The sequence below is a fragment of the Marmota flaviventris genome, chromosome 6 (genome assembly GCF_047511675.1).
Source record: "Marmota flaviventris isolate mMarFla1 chromosome 6, mMarFla1.hap1, whole genome shotgun sequence".
Lineage (NCBI taxonomy): Eukaryota > Metazoa > Chordata > Mammalia > Rodentia > Sciuridae > Marmota > Marmota flaviventris.
Window position 1 is genome coordinate 55,770,539 of NC_092503.1, and position 24,632 is coordinate 55,795,170.

Consider the following 24,632-nt stretch of genomic DNA (forward strand, 5'->3'; position numbering starts at 1 on the left):
AATAATGGTGCTGCGACGTTCATAAAACAAATTCTCCTCAAGTTCAAGAATCAAATAGACCACGACACAATAATTATGGGTGACTTCAACACACCTCTCTCACCATTGGACAGATCCTCCAAACAAATGTTGAATAAAGAAACTATAGAACTCAATATCACAATCAATAACCTAGACTTAACTGATATATATAGAATATATCAACCATCATCAAGTGGATATACTTTTTTCTCAGCAGCACATGGATCCTTCTCAAAAATAGACCATATATTATGCCATAGGGCAACCCTCAGTAAATATAAAGGGGTGGAGATAATACCATGCATTTTATCTGATCATAATGGAATGAAACTGGAAATCAATGATAAAAGAAGGAAGGAAAAATCCTACATCACATGGAAAATGAACAATATGTTACTGAATGATCAATGGGTTACAGAAGACATAAAGGAGGAAATCAAAAAATTCTTAGAGATAAATGAAAATACAGACACAACATATCGGAATCTATGGGACACAATGAAAGCAGTTTTAAGAGGGAAATTCATCGCCTGGAGGTCATTCCTCAAAAAAAGAAAAAAAACCCAACAAATAAATGAGCTCACACTTCATCTCAAAGCCCTAGAAAAGGAAGAGCAAAACAACAGCAAATGTAGCAGAAGGCAAGAAATAATTAAAATCAGAGCGGAAATCAACGAAATGGAAACAAAAGAAACTATTAAAAAAATTGACAAACTAAAAGTTGGTTCTTCGAAATAATAAATAAGATCGACAGACCCTTAGCCATGCTAACAAAGAGAAGAAGAGAGAGAACTCAAATTACTAACATACGGGATGAAAAAGGCAACATCACAACAGATACTACAGAAATACAGAAGATAATTAGGAATTATTTTGGAAACCTATATTCCAATAAAATAGAAGATAGTGAAGACATCGATAAATTTCTTAAGTCATATGATTTGCCCAGACTGAGTCAGGAGGATACACACAATTTGAACAGACCAATATCAATGGATGAAATAGAAGAAGCAATCAAAAGACTACCAACCAAGAAAAGCCCAGGACCGGATGGGTATACAGCGGAGTTTTACAAAACCTTTAAAGAAGAATTAATACCAATACTTTTCAAGTTATTTCAGGAAATAGAAAAAGAGGGAGCTCTTCCAAATTCATTCTCTGAGGCCAACATCACCCTGATCCCGAAACCAGACAAAGACACCTCAAAGAAAGAAAACTACAGACCAATATCTCTAATGAACCTAGATGCAAAAATCCTCAATAAAATTCTGGCGAATCGGATACAAAAACACATCAAAAAAATTGTGCACCATGATCAAGTAGGATTCATCCCTGAGATGCAAGGATGGTTCAATATACGGAAATCAATAAATGTTATTCACCACATCAATAGACTTAAAGATAAGAACCATATAATCATCTCGATAGACGCAGAAAAAGCATTCGACAAAGTACAGCATCCCTTTATGTTCAAAACATTAGAAAAACTAGGGATAACAGGAACTTACCTCAACATTGTAAAAGCTATCTATGCTAAGCCTCAGGCTAGCATCATTCTGAATGGAGAAAAATTGAAGGCATTCCCTCTAAAATCTGGAACAAGACAGGGATGCCCTATCTCACCACTTCTATTAAATTTAGTTCTCAAAACACTGGCCAGAGCAATTAGACAGACAAAAGAAATTAAAGGCATAAAAATAGGAAAAGAAGAACTTAAATTATCACTATTTGCGGAAGACATGATTCTGTACTTCGAAGACCCAAAAGGGTCTACAAAAAAACTACTAGAACTAATAAATGAATTCAGCAAAGTGGCAGGATATAAAATCAACACGCATAAATCAAAGGCATTTCTGCATATCAGCAACAAAACTTCTGAAACGGAAATGAGGAAAAACACTCCATTCACAATATCCTCAAAAAAAATAAAATACTTGGGAATTAACCTAACAAAAGAGGTGAAAGATTTATACAATGAAAACTACAGAACCCTAAAGAGAGAAGTAGAAGAAGATCTTAGAAGATGGGAAAATATACCCTATTCATGGATAGGCAGAACTAACATCATCAAAATGGTGATATTACCAAAAGTTCTCTATAGGTTTAATGCAATGCCAATCAAAATCCCAACGGCATTTCTTGTAGAAATAGAGAAAGCAATCATGAAATTCATTTGGAAAAATAAAAGACCCAGAATAGCAAAAGCAATTCTAAGCAGGAAGTGTGAGTCAGGCGGTATAGCGATACCAGATTTCAAACTATATTACAGAGCAATAGTAACAAAAACAGCATGGTACTGGTACCAAAACAGGCGGGTGGACCAATGGTACAGAATAGAGGACACAGAGACTAATCCACAAAGTTACAACTATCTTATATTTGATAAAGGGGCTAAAAGCATGCAATGGAGGAAGGATAGCATCTTCAACAAATAGTGTTGGGAAAACTGGAAATCCATATGCAACAAAATGAAACTGAATCCCTTTCTATTGCCATGCACAAAAGTTAACTCAAAATGGATCAAGGAGCTTGATATCAAATCAGAGACACGCCGTCTGATAGAAGAAAAAGTTGGCTCCGATCTACATATCATGGGGTAGGGCTCCAAATTCCTTAATAGGACACCCATAGCACAAGAGTTAATAACAAGAATCAACAAATGGGACTTACTTAAACTAAAAAGTTTTTTTTCAGCAAGAGAAACAATAAGAGAGGTAAATAGGGAGCCTACATCATGGGAACAAATTTTTACTCCTCACACTTCAGATAGAGCCCTAATATCCAGAGTATACAAAGAACTCAAAAAATTAGACAATAAGATAACAAACAACCCAATCAACAAATGGGCCAAGGACCTGAACAGACACTTCTCAGAGGAGGACATATAATCAATCAACAAGTACATGAAAAAATGCTCACCATCTCTAGCAGTCAGAGAAATGCAAATCAAAACCACCCTCAGATACCATCTGACTCCAGTAAGATTGGCAGCCATTCTGAAGTCAAACAACAACAAGTGCTGGTGAGGATGAGGGGAAAAGGGTACTCTTGTACATTGCTGGTGGGACTGCAAATTGGTGCCGCCATTTGGAAAGCAGTATGGAGATTCCTTGGAAAGCTGGGAATGGAACCACCATTTGACCCAGCTATTCCCCTTCTCGGACTATTCCCTGAAGACCTTAAAAGAGCATACTACAGGGATACTTCCACATCGATGTTCATAGCAGCACAATTCACAATAGCTAGACTGTGGAACCAACCCAGATGCCCTTCAATAGATGAATGGATTAAAAAATGTGGCATTTATACACCATGGAGTATTACGCAGCACTAACAATTGACAAAATCATAGAATTTGCAGGGAAATGGATGGCACTAGAGCAGATTATGCTAAGTGAAGCTAGCCAATCCCTAAAAAACAAATGCCAAATGTCTTCTTTGATATAATGAGAGCAACTAAGAACAGAGCAGGGAGGAAGAGCAGGAGGAAAAGATTAACATTAAACAGAGACATGAGGTGGGAGGTAAAGGGAGAGAAAAGGGATATTGCATGGAAATGGAAGGAGACCCTCATTGTTATACAAAATTACATATAAGAGGTTGTGAGGGGAATGGGAAAATACACAAGGAGAGAAATGAATTACAGTAGATGGGGTAGAGAGAGAAGATGGGAGGGGAGGGGAGGGGGGATAGTAGGGGATAGGAAAGGTAGCAGAATACAACAGTCACTAATAGGGCATTATGTAAAAATGTGGATGTGTAACCAATGTGATTCTGCAATCTGTATTTGGCGTAAAAATGGGAGTTCATAACCCACTTGAATCTAATGTATGAAATATGATATGTCAAGAGCTTTGTAATGTTTTGAACAACCAATAAAAAACAACAAACAAAACAAAACAAAATTTTAAAAAATTTAAAAAAAAAGAATAATTTTCAGGGCTGGGATTGTGGCTCAGAGGTAGAGCACTTGCCTGGCACGCGTGGGGCACTGGGTTCGATCCTCAACACCACATAAAATAAAAGTGAAGATATTGTGTCCATCTATAACTAAATATTTAAAAAAGAGTGATTTTCAGGCTACATTTTAAAAAGCGTAAAGTCTTTGCCATCTACAAGAAACTAATTTTAAATGAAGACTAAGTAATGAAAAAATAAAACCAAACTAATTAAACACTAAGAAAGTGGCCATATTAATCTAAAACTAGACTTCTGAGCAAAGAATATTACAAAGGGTAAAAAGGTACACTTAAAATGATAAAAGAATCAGTTCATTAAGAAGATACTACTATTCAAAAATTGACAGCTGAAATAGACAAATTATAGTTGATTATTTCAGCACTCCCCGACTTGACATAAACTACATTTATAGAACATGCCTCCAAACAACTGCAGAATGAACATTCCTTTCAAGTGCACATGAAACATGCACTTGAAAACTCTCAATATATTGAAAAAGTTTTAAATCACATAATATATGTCTTGGACAAAAACAGAGTTAAGTTAGAATTTACTAACAAAGATATCTGGACAGTTCTCAAATATTTTGAAATTAAAAGTGGAAAATGGATAAACAAAGAGAAAAAATTAATAAAATAAAATCCCAATTTTCTAAAAGATCAGTAAACCCACCAATATCAGAAAGAATGTTAGTAAGAGTATGTAGAGATGGGGAAGTCCTCAGTTGTGCATATAATACTGTTTTGAGTATTAGACAGTGAGATAGGAGACAAAACAGGCTAAGGTTCAAGAAGGGGAGTTCCAAGGTTGAGATCTGGGTGGACCTCTTCTGGGGTTACTCCGGAATTTTCCTGACACTAGGATGAATTGGAGGGAATAGGGAGAGATTCCAGGCTGGAATTCAGGAGGCCCAACAAGTTACCTATATCAGTATTTCTGAACTGAAGATGAAAGGAAGAGGGAAAAATAATCTACTACCTAGAAGAAAATATGTTTGCTTTCCCTTGAGAAACATGCTTTGACTCTATTTCTGCATTAAAAATTTAGATACTATGAGAACCTTAGTTGTGGTCATTTTTCACTCTCAGATTTAAGCTAACGATTCATATTTAAGTTACTTTAAAGTTGTATTTATTAAGAAAATGAGAACTTTTCTTTTAGAATATTAAAGATGAACATGGAATTAAATGTCAACAAAAATGTGCAACTGCTTTGTGAATTCTCCCTTCTCCTTTAAGGTGATTTAAAATTGTGTGTGTGTGTGTGTGTGTGTGTGTGTGTGTGTGTGTGTGTGTGTGTATCTGGCCACTTTATTTCCTATGGGCTAAGTAGAAATAGGCAGTCAAAAAAAAAAAAAAAAAAAGACAGTCAAATGAAATCTACTTCAGTATAAGCACAGCTGCTGCCTTATGATTAGTTTTTTTTTCACACAGATAGTTATAAATTTAGCCAGTATTAAAGCATGTATACCTATGTTTGTTTTCATCTTGAATTTTGACTTTTAATTAGAGAAAGATTTTATTAGATATGTTTCAGTTGATGGGAAATAGTAGAGCTTAATTTGCAGATTGTTAAAAAAAAAGAGTCTAGAATTAATATTGGTATGAAATTCAAACTTCAGAGTTGGGTTATGCTTATTTTTAAAGAAACTCTTCTCATTTGAAAAGTGATAAAAGTACTTTTTATAAAATACATGCAGGGGCTAGGGTGGTGGCTCAGTGGTAGAGTGCTCGCCTAGCAAGTGTGAGGCACTGGGTTCGGTCCTCAGTACCACATAAAAATAAATAAATAAAATAAAGGTATTGTGTCCAACTACAACTAAATTATAAACTGTTTTAAAAAATACATGCAAACATGTCCAGTGAAGAGAAATGCCTTGGTGGTTTTTTACCAAATGTTAAATGCTAGGCAATAGGTTCTAGGGTAATGTTTTTGTCATTTTTGCACTTGTTGAATTGCGTGGATTTTAAAATAATGAACATGGATAATTTTTTCAAACATGAAACATCCAAAAGTGCCTACACATAAGAAGCATAAGTTAGTATTTATTGAATAAATGAATGGCTAACATGAATTTCATGAGGAAACTAAGGATAATATTTGTTATAGCATATTAGGTTTAGTTATATTATGTTTTGATATATTGGACACTGAAAGTAATTTGGCAGTAATTCTAGTTTATTGCCCCCCACAAAGGAAACATGGACTTATACCATATTAGTATATCAGAAGTTCCTAAAACTCCCTAAAACACTAGTCCTTTTCATACTGCTGTGGAAGGGAGAAAAACATCAAGAATATTTGCTTTCAAATAAATAAATAAATAAATTTTGTATCTACTGTGTAATTTTTCCCCCTGCTGTGAATAGGAATTATTTTTTGGCAGTTGGAACTCTCTAAGAAGAATGTTATTAGCACTTACCACAGCAGACAAAGTTATACAAAGGGTTAATTTAAAAGTACAGTCTGCTTCTTCTAGCCAAGATAGAAGGAGGCTAGTCAGTTTTAGTATCTTCTTTTACTCTCTCTCGACATTAAAAGTCGTATTAAAATCTTCCGTTTGGTTTCTTTCTTATCTCTCATGGACTGTAAGATCTAGTGTTCAGTTCACCACTAGTCTCATGAGTAAGGTGGGATTTCTTTTTCACTAGCCATGTTCTTATCTCTTCCACATGAATAAAATATGTAAGCCTTTAAAAATAAAACTTGAATGGTATTAAAAAATCTTTTAATCACAAATTATCTTCTGCATTTGTTCTCTCTTATCAGTTAAAGTAATCTTATTTATAACATTTTTAAAATTTTTTGTGTTGCTAGCAATTGCAAAAAAAAAAAAAGTTAATTTCTTTTTTCATAGTAATGGGATCCAATTAGATTTTCATTGGTGACTGAATAACACAAACTCCTTTCTTATTTTCTAGATTTTGACGGGGATTAAACCCAGGACCTCCTGAACCTAGAAACTTCAGGACCACATATTCCATCACTGAGCTACACTCTCAGCCCCTATTCTCTAGATTTTTTTTTTTTTTAATACTGGAGATTGAACTCAGGGGCACTCGACCACTGAGCCACATCCATAGCTCTATTTTGTATTTGATTTAGAAACAGAGTCTCACTGAGTTGCTTAGTGAGTCACTTTTGGTGAGGCTGACTTTGAACTCATGATCCTCCTGCCTCAACCTCCCGAGCCACTGGGATTACAGGCATGTGCCACCGCACCTGGCTTTCTCTAGATTTTTAACAGTTACAGATGTTAAGAGTGAAAGTGGGGGGCCTGGGGTTGTGGCTCAGTGGTGGAGTGCTTGCTTAGCATGTATGAGGCACTGGGTTCAATCCTCAGCACCACATAAAAATAAATAAATAAAATAAAAGTACTGTGTCCATCTACAACTAAAAAAATTTTTTTAAAAAAGAGTGAAAGTAGGGCTGGGGCTGGAGTTCAGCTGTAGTGCACTTGCCTGGCATGTGTGAGGCACTGGGTTTGATTCTCATCACTGCATATAAATAAATAAAACAAAGTTATTAAAAAAGAAAAGATTCACCCTTCTTTTGTGAATCTTAAGTTGTTCCTTGGTATCACTGAATAATATTACATTGCAAGGATATACCAGCTTGTTTACCCTTTCCCCTTTTGAAAGACAGGTTGGTTGCTTCTAGTTCTTGGTGATTATGAAGAAACTGAAGTAAAAAATTCACACATAGGATTTTGCATGAATATAAGTTCAGTTCTTTTCAGTAAATATCCAAAAGTATTATTACTAGGTTAATTGGAAAGGTTATGTCTAACTTTTTAAGAAACTGCCAAAGTGTCTTCCAAAGTGGCTATTAACATTTTGCATTTCTATCAGCAATGCATGAGTTCTTGTTGCTCTGCATGCTCCTGTGGGGTGTGTACATATATAGGGGGGGTTATATAAAATTTTTTTTGGAGGGATATGAGGAATTGAACCTAGAGGCACTTTACCACGAGCTATAGTCCCAATCTTATTTTTTCTTTTTTATTTATATAAAAATAATGATGTCATCAATAATAAGTTAAAATTTTTGAGCAGTTTATTTGTATCATACCAGGATTTCTAGATAAAGTTCATTTAAATGAAAACTACTAACATTTCTCGAAATACAGGCTGCTACTTTAGTTGATCATGTAAGTGAGAATTCTGCTGGCAGGTCAGAGGCCATAGGTGCATCTGCAGGCCTGTCATCTCATCTCCAGAATAGCCAACTTATCTTTCCGGTCTTTTTCATAAGTGCTGGGGAGAAGCTGGGGAACAGTGAAGTTTCCAGATGTCAGGGTCTTATAAGTATGTCAAATCAGATCCTCTTTGGGAATGTCTAGTTCACAGTGGTCAGAATACCAAAGCAGATTGCAGTGATTGGTAGAAAATTAACAAAACTGTCAGACTTATTTGAGGATAAAGCAGCCTGTAGATTAAGTTTTTCGGTTGTTCCAATATGGTTTTCTTTTTCTCAGATGAAATTAATATATGAGATAGTCAGAAGAATCTTAGCTTTGGACTTTCCTGGTTTAATATTTACATTGCTTTAGGTACTCAGGAAATAATTTGAAGGCTTCCTTTATTACCAAATGTGATGTCTAAATGATCTTCATATTCTCTTCAAAACCGAGAAAATAACTTTCTGATGAAAGAACAAAAACTAATTGAGCCTTAATTTTCCTTTTTAGCCGAATGTGATTTAGTTAGCTTTAAAATTAAAATGTTACAACCAACACTGTGCCATGTCCTAATTATGAGATTACCAAGCATTTTGGGCAGGTTACTTAACTGTCTTAGTCTTAGTTTGTTCTTTTGTAAAATGAGGAGATTGAAATATTGGATTTTGGGATACCTTCCTATTCTGTATTAGGTTTTACCCTAAAATGAAAAATTGTCAAGTGGTGTTGATGAGTTAAATGTAAGCCTCATCCTCCCATGAGCCTTAGTAGAACACAGAACAATGTTCTGTAACGTGTTCATATACATTTAAATATAGGATCAACTTTGCTAAGAGTCAGCCAAGTATATGATACATGGCATTTTTGGTTGAAAGGTGACGCCAGCTAGCCATTGAGATGATATGATTATGTTAAGATTTGCATTCATATGGATATTGGACTCCTGCTGTTCACCTTGGCCTGCTATGGGACTCCTGGAGAGTTCCCATTGGTTGGGGAAGTACAGTAGGAGGGAGTTCCGGGGGAGGAACTTCCTCTGGGGGTTCCGGGAGAAGGCCGCGTGTGTGGATCAGCGATCTTGGGGGGGGGGGGGGGCGTACAGAACATTGGCGGCAGTTTCAAAAAATAAAGTTTGTTCCTGCTTGAGTGGCTCGTGATTTTGTGCCTAGCCAGACTGCGGCACAACTTGTCAATTTGTTTTTATTTTTTAAATTGAAATCTACATCCCCAATGTAAAACTGTTTACATTATAAACTTTCTGCATATATCTAATAAACAGAGGCTTTCCCCCGCCAGTACTGGGAATTGAACCCAGAGCCTCATATGTGAGAGGCAAATGCTCTAATCACTGAGCTACATTCCCATCCCTGTAGAATTCTGAATTTTTAAGTTTGCTGTTCATCATTATACAAATATTCTTTGTAATTTGTTTTGATTCTTGTATATGGGAACCTGGAAGAAAAGTAGATCATTATTTTCAATATCAGATTCTTTTCCATATAAATACATGAAACTAATTTATTAACTAATTAGTGCAATCTCAGTTTTCTTTTCAGGAATTGATATTATCAGAGTCATTTGTTGTCAACAAGATACCCCAATAACAGAAAAAATATATATACATTGCAATCTCAATGCAAACAATTAAATGGAACCCCAGTCTTTAAAAAAGCAGTTCACATCTATGTAATAAGAATTGTAATGCATTCCACTGTCATAAATAAATAAATAAGCAATTCACATTACCCTGGAAAGCAACTGAAATTTTTAAACATCTTTATTCATCCAGCCAACAAATTAAATTGGTTAACAAGGAAAAAAATACAAATTCAGAGGTTTGGAATTGATGTTTAATGAAGGCAACTACTGAAACATTTCTATTGATTTAAATATCAGTCTAACAGCCACTTGGTCTCCTGCCATTCATCATCCCATAGGCTCTCTTGGCCCCTCTGGCAACTCAAACTAACCACACTGCATCCCTTGGACTTCCCATTCTCCTTTTTGATGTTGGCTTACAGCACATGGCCACATTTATTGAATTTGTCCTTTAGCATCTTTCCTGTAAAATCAGAGAGGACATTTCTTACAAATGTCTGGCAGGCCTTCCTGGCCACCAATCTTAGTTTTTAAAAATATGTTTGAGTTGATTTTTGAAAAGAAACATTTATAGCTGCCTTTCTCAAAGCTGGTTAGAGAAAGAAGAGAATGAGAAAGAGGAAGCTAAATTTGGCTTCATTTAATGTAGTTAATGTCATTCCAGGGCATAAATTCTGTTTACTTAAACAGTTAGTTTGTAAGATTATTGAACCCTACATATGATTTCCTGTAGACTTGCTATTATACTTGTTAGGAAATTATATTTCTTATTCTACTAAGTAATCTTGTTATTTTGGGTCATGTATGTTTCCTGATGTACAATAGTATTTTCTTAAAGGTATAATTGGCCACACATGGACACTTGCAGGTTTGATCCAGGCCACATAGAGATGTTATTGTGATTTTACACCTAAAGGAGCATCCACTTGTGCTTGGCCTAAATGGTTATCTGTTTCTTTGTCCCAACACAGATTGAACACCATTAGAGACACAGAATGATAAATGGATTTGTCATTATGTCTTCATCAAACCAGTATTTGCAGAGATCTTTTTCTTCTTCATCCTTTTACATACCACCAGGAATAAACATTAGAAGGGCTGTGTGAAACTTCTCTTTGACCCCTCCCCTTTGTAGGAATTCCTAAATGCCACCTTCCTTCTCATAGTTTTCAGGGTTTTGTTGTTATTGTTTGTTTCCTGTAATGACTTAGTGGTGAACTGAATGTTTTATTCCTTTTGTTCTTCTCTTTTTTCTTTTTCTAAGATATTCAGCATTCAGGCTTAAAGTGTCAATTTTTATTGTCCTGTAATCAAAGTTAATCTACTAGGCATTATTTCAACTGAAACTTTCTTACTAAAAGGATGTACAAAAATAGCCCAACATAGAATATAATGATAGTTGGTCATAACAGTGATTCTAAAGCAGTGCAAGAAATCAAAATGTTTTCTGACTTATCACAAAAGATAATAATTTGGTCAATGTATTATGTATTTTGTTTCAGTTCATTTAACAAGTGCTAATCTATATATAGTAACTAAGTATTGATCAGATTACTGTATTTCCTGATCCAAGAGGACAGCAGGATGCTTATTATGTTCTGCTTTAACCCTTTCTGTAAAGGTTTTCTGCATGAAGAACATTTTTTAATTAAAAAATGCAGGAAGGTATAGTATTTTATTAGGGGTAATGTTCTGAAGATTTCTCAAATCTCTCCTCCTAAACAAACAGGTGAAACACTAAATAAAGAGATGAAATTCAGAGGTCAGTATTCATCTGGAAAGGCTCACTATTAAGAGTACTTCTTTCTGAACATGTAAATTCTTACTCTCCTTTTGAATATTGATTTGAATAAACATTTATTGGATATTTGCCATGTATAAAATACTTGATAGAAGAATGAAGGGAAATTGAACTATGATGTTGATACTTTTGTGACCTTCAAATACTTAATATTTTAATAATTCCTTAAATTAACAATTAGTCCTATATTTATAATTTTGGAGGAGGTTTTGCATGTCTTTATTTGTGGAAATCTTCTGAGAAATTTTCATCAGACAACTGAAAGGCACCTGGGGAACAATGATCTATTCAAAATTGCATAAGCATTGTGAGAGAAGAGAGAGAGAGAGAGAGAGAGAGAGAGAGAGAGCGCGCATGCACGCGAGAGCGAGCGAGCATGCACATATTTTAATAACAATTTTTATAATACATTTTACATACCATAAGATTCAGTCATTGGTTTTGGTGTATTTACAGAGTTGTGAAACCATTACCATTATCTTATTTTAGAATATTTCCATCATCCCCCGGAAAACTCCTGTATCCAATTAGTAACCGCTCCTTGTTACCTTCCATCTCTAAACAACTATTAATCTACTTTCTGTCTTTATGGATTTGCCTATTCTGGGAATTTCATGTAAATGGAAATATTTTCCATTTATGTCTGGCTTCTTTCGCTTTGCATAATGAAAGATTGAACTTTCAAGGTTCATCTATGTTGCATTGTGTATCAGTACTTCATTTCTTTTTATGGTAGAATAATACCTATTGTGTAGATATACCACATTTTGTTTATTTATTGATCAGTTGATATTTGGGTTGTTTCCTGTTTTTGCTATTATGAATAATTCTTCCACATATATTCATTTACAAGCTTTTGTGTGAGTACATGTTTACATCTTTTGTGTGTATATGTAGGATTAGAATTGTTGAGTCACATAGTAACTTTTTAAAAATTGTTTTCCATGTTGACTGTATGATTTTGCAATTAATAATTGAGAGTTCCAGTTTTTCCATATCCTTATCAGCTCTAGCTATTATCTCTTTTTATTTTAGCCCTTCTATGGGTATAATGTGTTATCTCACTGTGGCTTTGATTTATATTTCTCTAATGGCTTATGATGTTGAGCATCTCTTCATGTCCTTTGCCTATTTTAATTGAGTTATTTGTTTTTTAAATTATTGAGTTGAAATAATCAGGATACAAGTTCCTTATCAGATATATGATTTGTAAATATTTTATTCTATTCTTTGAGGTTTTCTCACCCACCCATCCTTTTGGTGTCCTTTAAAGTACAAAAATTGGGTTGGGGTTATAGCTCAATGGTAGAATGCTTGCCTAGCATGGATAAGGACTTAAAGTTTTGATGAAGTCCATTTTATTTTTTAATTTTATTTCTTGTGTTGTATCTTAGAAATATTGCTTAATCCAAGGTTATAAAGATTTACACCTATATTTTCTAAGCATTTTATAAATTTACTTTTTAGAAGAATAATCTATTATTTTTTTTTAGTTGTTAATGGACCTTTATTTTATTTATTATATGTGGTGCTCAAAATTGAACCCAGTGCCTCCAGTCCTATTTGGAATTTTTGCGTATGTTAAGAATTAAGGGTGCAAGTTCATTTTATTTATTTTTTGTATGTTGCTATCTAGTTATCCAAGCACCATTTATGGAAATATTATTCTTTTCCCAATATTGAACTCAGCCCAGTTATCAGAAATCAATTGAACATAAATTACATGCTTTGTTTCTAGATTCTCAACGTCTCTTCTGTTGATCTGCTTATCTGTCCTCATGTTGTCTTTATTATTGTAGCTTTGTGGTAATCTGTGAAATCAATAAATATTCATGTCTAATTTTGGTTTTTACATTTATTTTTCCTCATTGCTCATATCCTTTCAGTCACCAGTTCTCTTAATATTTCTTAGACTGGTCAATTCATGCCCTCAATAACAATTTGTTTGTTCACAACCTTAATTGTTTTGTTGTGGTATTGGTAGTTGTTAGCCACTTTTTTTTTTTTTAAGGCCTCTCAACTAGTTCTTTATGTAAATTCATGCACCAGGAGTATAAACTGCCAGAACTGATAGGAGCACTTAGATGATAGTTGACTAGTTGGAGGAGACTGGATCTGGACTGTTTTTGTTTGTTTGCTTACCTGCTGCACCTGGCATCATATAGACATCAGAGATATAATAATAAGACATCTATATATGATCTGTAGGCTTGCAGACCTTACATTCTAGTTGGACTAAACATAATAAATAAATTTTAAAATTAATTCGATGAAGGGAATTAAATGAAATAATTTTTATAAAACATAAATACTTTCCTGGTTAAAAGCTCCCCATTATTTTCAGAATAAAGTTCATATTCTTTAACTAGTTCTATTTGAACTTTTTTTCAACATTAGTTTCTAGTAAGTTCTCTGCTATCTTTCTTTATAAGTACTACATACAAACTGCATAGCGAGTGTTAAACCTCTGAAAAATGTATATGTAGATCAAAAGGATTTGTAATAACCCCTTTTTATCTTAACATATTGGCTTGTACATTGCCAGTATTGATTTATAAATTGTATTATACATTAATAACATGCTATAATTTTAATGAAATATTTATAAATATGATGAAGTATATTAAAGGAATGAATATATTGGCATCCTAATATGGAAATAAAAAAGTTCAACTGCAAGAGTTATTTCATAGTAAAAGCATTCTGATTGCTTTGCATGAAACTGGATCACAGCCTATTTAACTAGAATAGTTTTAATGAAGGAATGGCACATAATACAGTCTAATGATTAATGTTTCTCTCACATTTAAATAAACTGTTTAAGTTGTCTTTTACTTCTAGCACATTCCATTTTTTAATGTACACTAACTACTTTGGGAGAAAGAAATAGTAGAAAAATGAATCTGTACCTTTTGTGACTTCCATTTTCTGCTCTGGCATGTGAAGAGTTTAAAAACTGTCATTCCCATTTCCTAATAAGAAAAAAAACAAAATAAAACAAAACGGAAAAATCAGTAACTGTTCTTAGATTTACCAGATAATATAGGTCTGCTGCTCTGAAAACTAGAGAGACAGGTGAATTCAGAGAATCACAACTTACCAGAAGCATAAACTACCAGAACTGATAGAGCACTTAGAATATAATTGACTAGTTGTTGGAGACTGGATTTTAAACTCACAGGGACATCTAAGAAGGCCCCACACATTTCTGTGCATTTTATGTCCAAGTGGAGTATGGCCACCTTTATAAGTTGAAGACCTGAGAAAAATCCCATCATGCTTCTAGCAAGAGAAGAGGGAAAAATCATTTTGCAGTACTCTCAAGGGTGTTGTTTTCTCAAGTAATGAAGGCCTGCTCAGTGATAGAATGCCTTGGATTCAATCCCCAGTATCATACACACACACACACACACACATACCCCACCACCACCAACAAAAAACATATCAAGATCACCAAAACAAGGAAAATCTGAGAAGCTAATTGCTAAGAGGAGTATAAGGAAATATGATGCTAAGTATACTAAATGTTGTATGCTATTCTGGATGGGATCCTAGAGAAGACAGCTGAAAATGAAGAATTAGTTAAAAACTTATAAAATCTAAATAAACCTTTGACCTTTGTAAATTAGAAAAACAACAATAAATTACAAGTTTGTATTCTATGGAATACATTTAAGTGGTAATCAAAAGAAAATTTGTAGCCTCACACCCTTTTATAAATAAAAGTGACAAGTTTAAAAAAAAAAAAACTAGAAAACTAACAAAGTAAACCAGAAGGAAGCAGATGGAAGGAAACAATAAATATAAGGCAAATTTGATTTGAGGAAGAGAACAGAAAAGTAGATCTATTAGTAAAAAATTACAAGGTAGACTCTAAAGTAATTTCATCAAAATGGAAGAAAGCAGAAATTTACAAAATCAGAATTAACAAGAAAGAAATAACCATGGATACCAAAGAAATGTTTTTTAAAAGTACTCTCATGACCTCTATGCAAATAAATATGAAATTATAAATCAAGTCGATACTTTACAGTAAAAATACATTTTATCAAAATTTATCTCATTGAAAATACAAAACAATGAATATATGGATCAGTCTGAAGGAAAATTGGTATGTTAACCATATTAAATCTTCTAATTCAAAACCAGGCTGGGCACAGTGGCACATGCCTGTAATCCCAGCGGCTCAGGATGCTGAGACAGGAGGATCATGAGTTCAAAGCCAGTCTCAGCAAAAGCAAGATGCTAATCAAACGTGGTGAAACCCTGTCTCTAAATAAAATACAAAATAGGGCTGGGGATGTGGCTCAGTGGTCAAGTGCCCCTGAGTTCAATCCCTGGTACTTTTGTAGTATTTCTCCATATACTTAAGATCTTCATTTTTTTCTTTCATCAGTACTTTGTGTTTCATAGTTTTTGGTGTTCTTTTGTTTCTTTTCTCTCTCTCTTTTTTTGGTATTGGTTTCCAACTGTTTATTGCTTAAATATGGAAATAGAATTTAATTTGTATATATATTGGCCTCGTATCATGCCACCTTGCTAAACTCATTTATTGGTTCTGGTAGCTTTTTTAAAAATTCTTTGTAATGTTCTATATACTCATGACATTTACAAATAGGGACAAGTTGATTTCATCTTCAACCTGTATGTCTTTTTTAGTTTGTTATTTATTTTTGTCGTATGCTTGCTAAAATATCCCGCTTATTGTTGAATAGTGTTGGTAAGAATGGACATTTTCAGGACTGGGGTTGTGGCTCAGCAGTAGAGCGTTTGCCTAGCATGCAAGACCCTGGGTTCGATCCTCAGCACCACAAAAAAATAAAATAAAGGTATTGTGTCCACCTACAACTAAAAAAATATATTAAAAAAAAGAATGGATATTTTCATACTTTGTTCCAAATCTTAGGGGAAAATTCATATTTTCACTATTAAGTAGGAGTTTTATTAGGTTGAAGAAGTTCCCTTTTATTTGTTTACTCACTTATTTCATAAATAGTAAAAATTGCTAACTTTTACCATTAATGGATGCTGAGTTTTATTGAATGCTTTTTCTATGCATATTGAGATGATTTCATGGTTTTTCTTCATACATGTTAAACCATCCTCATATTCATAGTATAACCTTACTTGGTAATGGTGTACTATCCTTTTGTATATTATTGGATACGATCTGAGTTTTGCAACTGATTTTGCAGCATGAATTTTGCAAATAATCTCATGAGAGATGTTGTTTATTAGTTTTTTTAGGATTTTTTTTGGTGTGGTTTTAGTATTGGTTTTAGTATCAGGCTACTGCTGGCTTTATGAAACGAGATAAAGAAGTGTTTCTTCCCAATTTTTGTAAGCGCTGATATGAGTTCTCCATTATGTAATAGGGCCAGTGAAGGCAACTCGGCCCGAATATGCCAGTTTTTATTCTAATTTAATGAGCTTTTATAGTTAGTGTTTTTCAAGGAATTTATCTATTCCATCTAAATTATTGAATTTATAGGCAAAAAGTTCTATCCAGTATTCCTTTGTTACCTTTCTAAGTGAAGTATTTGGGGTTTGTGGTGATTTCAGTCATTGGGAATGTTTCTCACTTGTGTCTTATTTATCTTACTCATTCTGGCTAGAAGTTTATCAATTTATCTTTTCAGAGAATTTGTTTCTGTTTTATTATTTTCTATTTTGTTGATTTTTAAATTTTATTTTATTGTTTTTATTTTTGCTCGTTTTGAGTTTATTTTGCTCCTCTTTTTCTGGTCTCTTAAAATGAGAGTAAGATTATTTGAGAACTTTCTTCTTTGATGATACAAATTTAAAATTTTCTCAGAATTCCCCAAATTTTGATGTTACATAGTTACTTTTATTCACTTCAGAATATTTTCTAATTTCCATATGACACTTACTTTGTTCTGAGGGTTGTGTGGGAAATTTATGTTTATTTTCAGATATTTAGAGATTTCCAGATATCTTCCTATTACTGATTTCTCTCTCTCTCTCTCTCTCTTTTTTTTTTTTTGGTACCAGGCATTGAACCCAGGGGCGCTTAACCACTGAGCCACATCCCCAGCCCCTTCTAATATCTTATTTACAGATAGGGTCTCAGTGAGTTGTTGAGTTGTTTAGGGCCTCATTAAATTGCTTAGGCTGGCTTTGAACTCAGGATCCTCCGGAGCTGCTGGGACTACAGGTGTGAGCCAGCCACTGCACTCTGCCTGGTTTCTACTTTTTCTACTTTAATTCTGATATAACCAGAGAATATTCTCTGTATGATTTAATTGGTTCTAAATTTACAGAGATTTGTCATATGACCCAGAATGTAGTCTGTCTTGGTGAATCTTCCATATGCTCTTGAAACAAATCTTTACTCCTCACACTTCAGATAGAGCCCTAATATCCAGAGTATACAAAGAACTCAAAAAATTAGACAATAAGAAAACAAACAACCCAATCAACAAATGGGCCAAGGACCTGAACAGACACTTCTCAGAGGAGGACATACAGTCAATCAACAAGTACATGAAAAAATGCTCAACATCTCTAGCTGTCAGAGAAATGCAAATCAAAACCACCCTAAGATACCATCTCACTCCAGTAAGATTGGCAGCCATTAGGAAGTCAAACAACAACAAGTGCTGGCGAGGATGTGGGGAAAAGGGTACACTTGTACATTGCTGGTGGGACTGCAGATTGGTGCAGCCAATTTGGAAAGCAGTATGGAGATTTCTTGGAAAGCTGGGAATGGAGCCACCATTTGACCCAGCTATTCCCCTTCTTGGTCTATTCCCTAAAGACCTAAAAAGAGCATGCTACAGGGACACTGCTACATCGATGTTCATAGCAGCACAGTTCACAATAGCAAGACTGTGGAACCAACCTAGATGCCCTTCAATAGACGAATGGATAAAAAAAATGTGGCATTTATACACAATGGAGTATTACTCTGCATTAAAAAATGACAAAATCATAGAATTTACAGGGAAATGGATGGCATTAGAGCAGATTATGCTAAGTGAAGCTAGCCAATCCCTAAAAAACAAATGCCAAATGTCTTCTTTGATATAAGGAGAGTAACTAAGAACAGTGTAGGGACGAAGAGCAGGAGAAGAAGATTAACATTTAACAGGGATGAGAGGTGGGAGGGAAAGGGAGAGAGAAGGAAAATTGCATGGTAATGGAAGGAGACCCTCAGGGTTATACAGTGGAGGAGGTAGAGAGAGAGGAGGGGAGGGGAGGGGAGAGGTGGGGAGGGGGGAGGGTGGAGGATGGGAAAGGCAATGGAGCACAACAGACACTAGTATGGCAATTTGTAAATCAATGGATGTGTAACTGATGTGATTCTGCAATCTGTGTATGGGGTGAAGGTGGGAGTTCATAACCCACTTGAATCAAAGTGTGGAATATGATATGTCAAGAAATTTGTAATGTTTTGAACAACCCACAATAAAAAATTAAAAAAAAAAAAAAAAAAGAATGTGTATTCTGCTATTGGCAGGTGGATTCTGTATAAATGTCCCAAAAATCGAGTTGATTGATCATGTTGTTCAGGTCTTCTGTGTCCTTACTGATTTTCTGTCTGCTTTTGATTGCTGATATAGGAATGTTGAAATTTGGATTTGATATTTTCTCATTTACTTCTACCAGTTTTTGCTTCATATATTTTGAGGCAAACTAAGTTTGAAGTATATATAGGGCTTTTATGTCATCTTGATGAATTGTGTCTTGCAGGCACCCTAGCTCCCGCCCCTCCTTTTTTTTTTTTTAAATTAGCCTCTGGATAATGTATTTTTTCTACCTTTAATTTTAATATATGTATTTAAATGATTTTTAAATCTAATCATGACAATCTCTGTCTTCTAGTTGGTGTCTTTAGGCTACTTACATTTAATATAATTATTTATATTACATTCAAATCTACCACCTGGTTAGCAGTTTTTAATTTAATTAATCATAGTCTACTTCTAAATAATTTTGTGCTACTTTGCATATAATATAAGAACCTTCCAATTGTGTACTCCTAGCCCTTCAGTCCATCCACCCCCCACCCCGTTTTTTTTTTTTTTGTGGAGCTGGGGATTGAACCCAGGGCCTTGTACATGTAAGGCAAGCACTCTACCAACTGAGCTATATCCCCAGCCCTCAGTCCATCCTTTATTGTACTATTGTTATACATTTTATTTATTTATTTTTTTAAGATTTTTTTAATTGTAGATGGACACAATACCTTTATTTTATTTATTTATTTTTATGTGGTGCTCGGGATCGAACCCAGTGCCTCGCACATGCTAGGAACATGCTCTACCACTGAGCTACAGCCCCAGCCCTACATTTTACTTTTTATGTCTTTGTCATACATTTTACTCGTTATGTATGCTATACATTGTTTGTTTGTTTCTTTCTTTCTTTGCTCTGGACTCTCCTTTTAAACAATTTTTAAAAATTTAATAAAAAGTGAATCTTATATTTACCTTTATGTCTACGATTTTTAGAAGTTTGAAATTGGAAGTGTTCATAGACATGCATTTTTAGCTTCATAGATTCATAGACAAAGATGTTCCACATATAAATATGGATATGCATATGTAGGTCTCTCTCTCTCTCTCTCCCTCTCTCTCTCTCTCTCTCTCTCTCTCACACACACACACACACACACACACACACATACACACACCTGTTTTCTATCTCTTTTTGTGAAGAGAGCTTACAAACAATGATACTCTGGTATCACTAAGCATGCTTCATACCAGATATTGATTTCTAAATACCTTCTCTACTAGAAAAACCAGAACACCCTAGAAAATAACAGTCTTCATGGAACAGCTTTTTGTGACCAAAAGGAAGAAGTGCTCAAAAATGACGATATGTTCAAAGAACACAGGAACCAGTTTGAATGAACTGCCAATGACCAAATCTCAAAAAAAAAAAAAAAAAAAAAAATCAAAAGAGCAAAAATAATGAATTATAACTCATCAAACCAAATAAGAACCCACACATTCATATTGATATAAAATAAATAGGACAAAAGAGGTTATTTGTTAAAGTATAATGCCAGCTATATATAGTAAAAATAGAAAAATCACCATTTGGCATCCAGTATAGTAATCATTCTTTTTAAAGTTATGATCAATAGGTGTTAAAACTAACATGCACAGGTTTGGTCAGTAATAGAATATCTCAATAGTTTCAGAGTAGGTGCCCAGTAGATTCTTTTTAATTACAAAAGGAAAAATAGTAACTGGGGAAAACCAGCAAACAAGACCTAAACAAAGTTGCAAATCCAGGTCACCAATAGTGAGACAAGCTGACATCTGGTTCCTTCATACATGAAAATAATTGTTGTTGTTGTTGTTGTTCTGTGCAATTGAAGATATATCCCACACCCTATGAGTTTCTTTATGGTCAGAAGAGGGTGGGTGAACCACTATCACTCAAAAGTGTCAGACATGAGACTTTGCCATATGTGCAAGGAAAGGGTGAGATGAAGTTTATAGTCATAAGTTAGCAATTTCTAGGTGCTAATAACATATATTTGAAAAAGATTGCATTGTCTGTCCAGTGAAACCTTTCAAAGGTATTTTATGTATTGACATGCAGCATTGTTTTAGTATAGAGAGGAGTTTCCTCAACAGTATCTGCTTGAGACTCTGGGTAAAAAGAATAATTCTATGAAAAGATAAGACTCTGTTCCATGTATCTATTGTTAATATGCTACCCAGAGCTTTGTGATTTAAAATGAAAATAATTCATTTTGCTCACAAACTGTAATTTTGAGAAGCCCCAACAGAGACAGTGCATTTCTACCCCATCTGTCCTTGGGGTGGCTCAGCTGGAGGTAGGATGATTCACTTTTATGATGGCTCACTCACACTACTGGCAAGTTGCTGCTGGCTGTCTGCTGGAAGCTCAACCAGGGCCTTAGTTCCTCCCCAAATAGCCTTTCCTTGTGCTCATTAGACTTCTGCATAGCACTTGGGTGAATTTAAAGAACAAGCATTCTAGAGGAACAAGGAAGATACATATGGCATTTTTATGACCTAGCTTTGAGATTCATATAGCATCACTTCCACCATGTTCTATTTGTGGAGGTATTCTTAAGGCCCATCCAATTTCAAAAAGAAATAAGATCCTACCAGGTGATGGGAAGAACATTTGGTATGAGAAATATTGTTGTAGCCAAACTTGGAAAATATAATTTGCCACCACCCTCAAACCTGTTTTATTGTGTTTTGAGTCTGAGTTTACCCTGTCTGTGTTGTATGGAATCCCCAGCACCAGAATAAAAAGTGGGGTTCCATTATAACCACATCAGTATTTGGTCTCCTGTGATCCCAGTGTTAACAAAACCAAAGTGATTTGTAGTAATATTTCCAGAATTCAGGGTGTATTTGATTACCACTAAGAAAATAATACGAAGTAGTAAACTCGCAAACAAAAATTATAAATATATGAGAACATGACCTACCATAAATAAAAGTAAACAGAAGTGTTAGCACCTCAGGAACCTGAGATACGGAAAAAAATGGAAGGGGCTGTAATATATGTGTAAAATAATTAAAGAGATAAAATAAGGAATATTACCCAACAATAAAGAAAAGATACTATGAAAATGGCATAAGTCCAGCAAGTCTCCCTTAGGAGGAGTTCCCTACACTCTGTCATAAGCTGTGCACTATTGTGGCACTTAAAAACGCTTTGTTAATAGCATTTTATATTTTCCCCCAACTGATCTGTCTTATACACATGGATTTGGTAGTAAGTGGGCTTTATTTTTTGTACTTAGGAGGCCTGTCACATAGTAGATCTTCAGTGATTATCAGGCTTAAAAAAGACTTCACAGTTCTGTACTAAACTGCAAAAAGCAAAAGTCAGTTCAAACATACCAGTTGAGGGGAACAAGTTTTTGTATCTAATATTAAGTAATAACATTGGCAGCAGTACTTAAGAGTATTAGCTGCCTTTACTTGCTGTAATTGGTGATAATTTATAAAATGTTCACAGGACCCTCTCTTTAGAGGAGAACATCTTACTCATTTGCCTAAGGGGAAAGAGGTGTTTTCTTCTTGGTGTAAGTAGTAATCTGGACCTGGAAATGGAGCTGAGAGCCATGCTAGCACATTTACTTTTTCTGTCATCCTGAGTTAGAAAAAGCAGTGAGTTTGAACCCCAGAATTATATCTTCTGTGCTTTAATGAACTGTGATCTCTGTCAGAAAATAGTTAGGGGGATAATTCCCATCAGACCTTTATGGTGAAACATTGGTAACATGTAGCTTGGAAAGAAAATGATTGTTTATTTTCCCTTCCAGCTTTCATAATAACTTTATGTAGAAGTTACTGATGGAACTATTGAAGAAAAAATAAATAGACCCACCTTGAATTTCTAGTGGAACATGTAACAACACAAGCAACAGTTGGCAACAAGATAAGGCTACTAGCTCTCTAGATTTAGAATAATTCTAAAATGTAAATTTAACATGTCTTCCTGATAAGTAATTCTGATCATAATGATATAAAAATATTACAGCAGATAAGATACATTTTTTTTCTTAATCTCAACTCATTTTCTTAAGTTCTAATTCTTTAAGCTTTTGAAAGCCATTTTCACTTTGCTTTATAGACTAAGAAATTACACAGCATTACTCAATATACTTATAAAATGGATTACTAGATCTGTCAAGCAAAAATTAAGTATGTAGGTTTAGTTTTGGAATTCCCATAATTTCCAATATATATTGGGAAACAAAAAAAAGGGAGGCTTAGACTTTGTCAATTTGCATTCTGCTTTAAATTCACTTATTTGTTCAGAATCTAATCCGTTTTTTTTTTCTTCTTGCTAACATGGAAGGATTAATGGTTGGCATGAATTTTGTTATGTTAATGTTATGTTTCTTTTTGCCCCCCAGCCTCTTCCTTAAGGCTAAATGGAGTTCCCATGAATTTTCCCTAAAAGCTATCTACATAGAAATTCTTAAAATAGCTATACTTCAGAACTTTGTGATTCACTTGTTCTTATTGAACATGTTTCTTTAAACCACCAGTGTACAGTAGTTAAGGGAGAAACCAAGAGCCAGTATGGAAGAAAGAAAGAAAGAAAGCTGGTATTTGCAGACACCTTTGCATAATTATCTTGCCTTCAGCCCACCATTTGTTGACTACCCTTTCAGACTTGCGGAGAGACTATGATGAGAAGTCTACAGCATCAGGAAATGGTAAATGGTTATTACTTTCTACTTAACTGAATCTTTGAGCATAGTATCTCTAATGTATTAATTGCTCATAGTGAATTAAAAAATAAAGTCTAGGTCCTTGGTTTGAATTTTGCCTTGGTCCAACTATAAGCAAGTTCTTATTCCTGATACCAGTTTTGTTTTGTTTTTTAACTTATAAGTTAGGGGGGAAAATGCCTGTGAGAGTAGTTAGAAAAATTACATGAGAATAATGTATATTCTAGCATATGCCTGTATTAGAATAGGAAATCAATACATGTTAGGTCTCTTCCCTTTTTGTTAGATAGAACCTTTGAAAGACTGTTTAGTTGATTTGTAAATAATTCCTTAAAGAACTAGCATTTAAGGTATCCTAGATACTAAAATGCTTTAAGAACCGTATGGGGTTTCCCTGGTCTCTAGGAATTTTCTGTTGTTTCTTCATGATTACTAATTCTCTTACTCATGTATTTTTGCCAGTTTTACATTCCATGGGAATGTTTTCAATTTAAAGTGACATAATTCAGCATGCCACGAAGCATTTAGCATTTACTTTGAGAAAATCTATTCATCATTGTTTAGTAGATTACAAAGAAAACTTGAAATCAATCCATCAATTGATGTAAATGAAAACATGGGACCATATAACCTGCAGATAGCATCTCTGTCCTTTTATCATTGCTAAATTCAGTTTAAACTTAGACTTTTTCCTATTATTATTAGGGAGTTAAAAAAGAAAATATAAAATATTCTATTTCCTTTTCCAATATACCTGAATTTTAAATATGCTGATCCTTTGGTAAAAACAAATGGATATACTTCCCTAATATGAGTAACTGTGGTAACTTTTAAAATGGGCTTTTCTTACTGATATTTTATAG

General features: G+C 34.3%; 1 protein-coding gene and 1 pseudogene across 4 annotated transcripts in view; one reads left to right on the top strand and one right to left on the bottom strand.

The window, feature by feature from the left end:
* Pdss2 (decaprenyl diphosphate synthase subunit 2) overlaps nucleotides 1-24,632 on the top strand; it is a 280,419-nt gene that overhangs the window by 46,665 nt on the left and 209,122 nt on the right. The window lies entirely within an intron of this gene.
* The window catches only part of LOC114086928 (succinate dehydrogenase [ubiquinone] cytochrome b small subunit, mitochondrial-like), a 34,008-nt pseudogene continuing 19,401 nt past the window's right edge, over nucleotides 10,026-24,632 (bottom strand).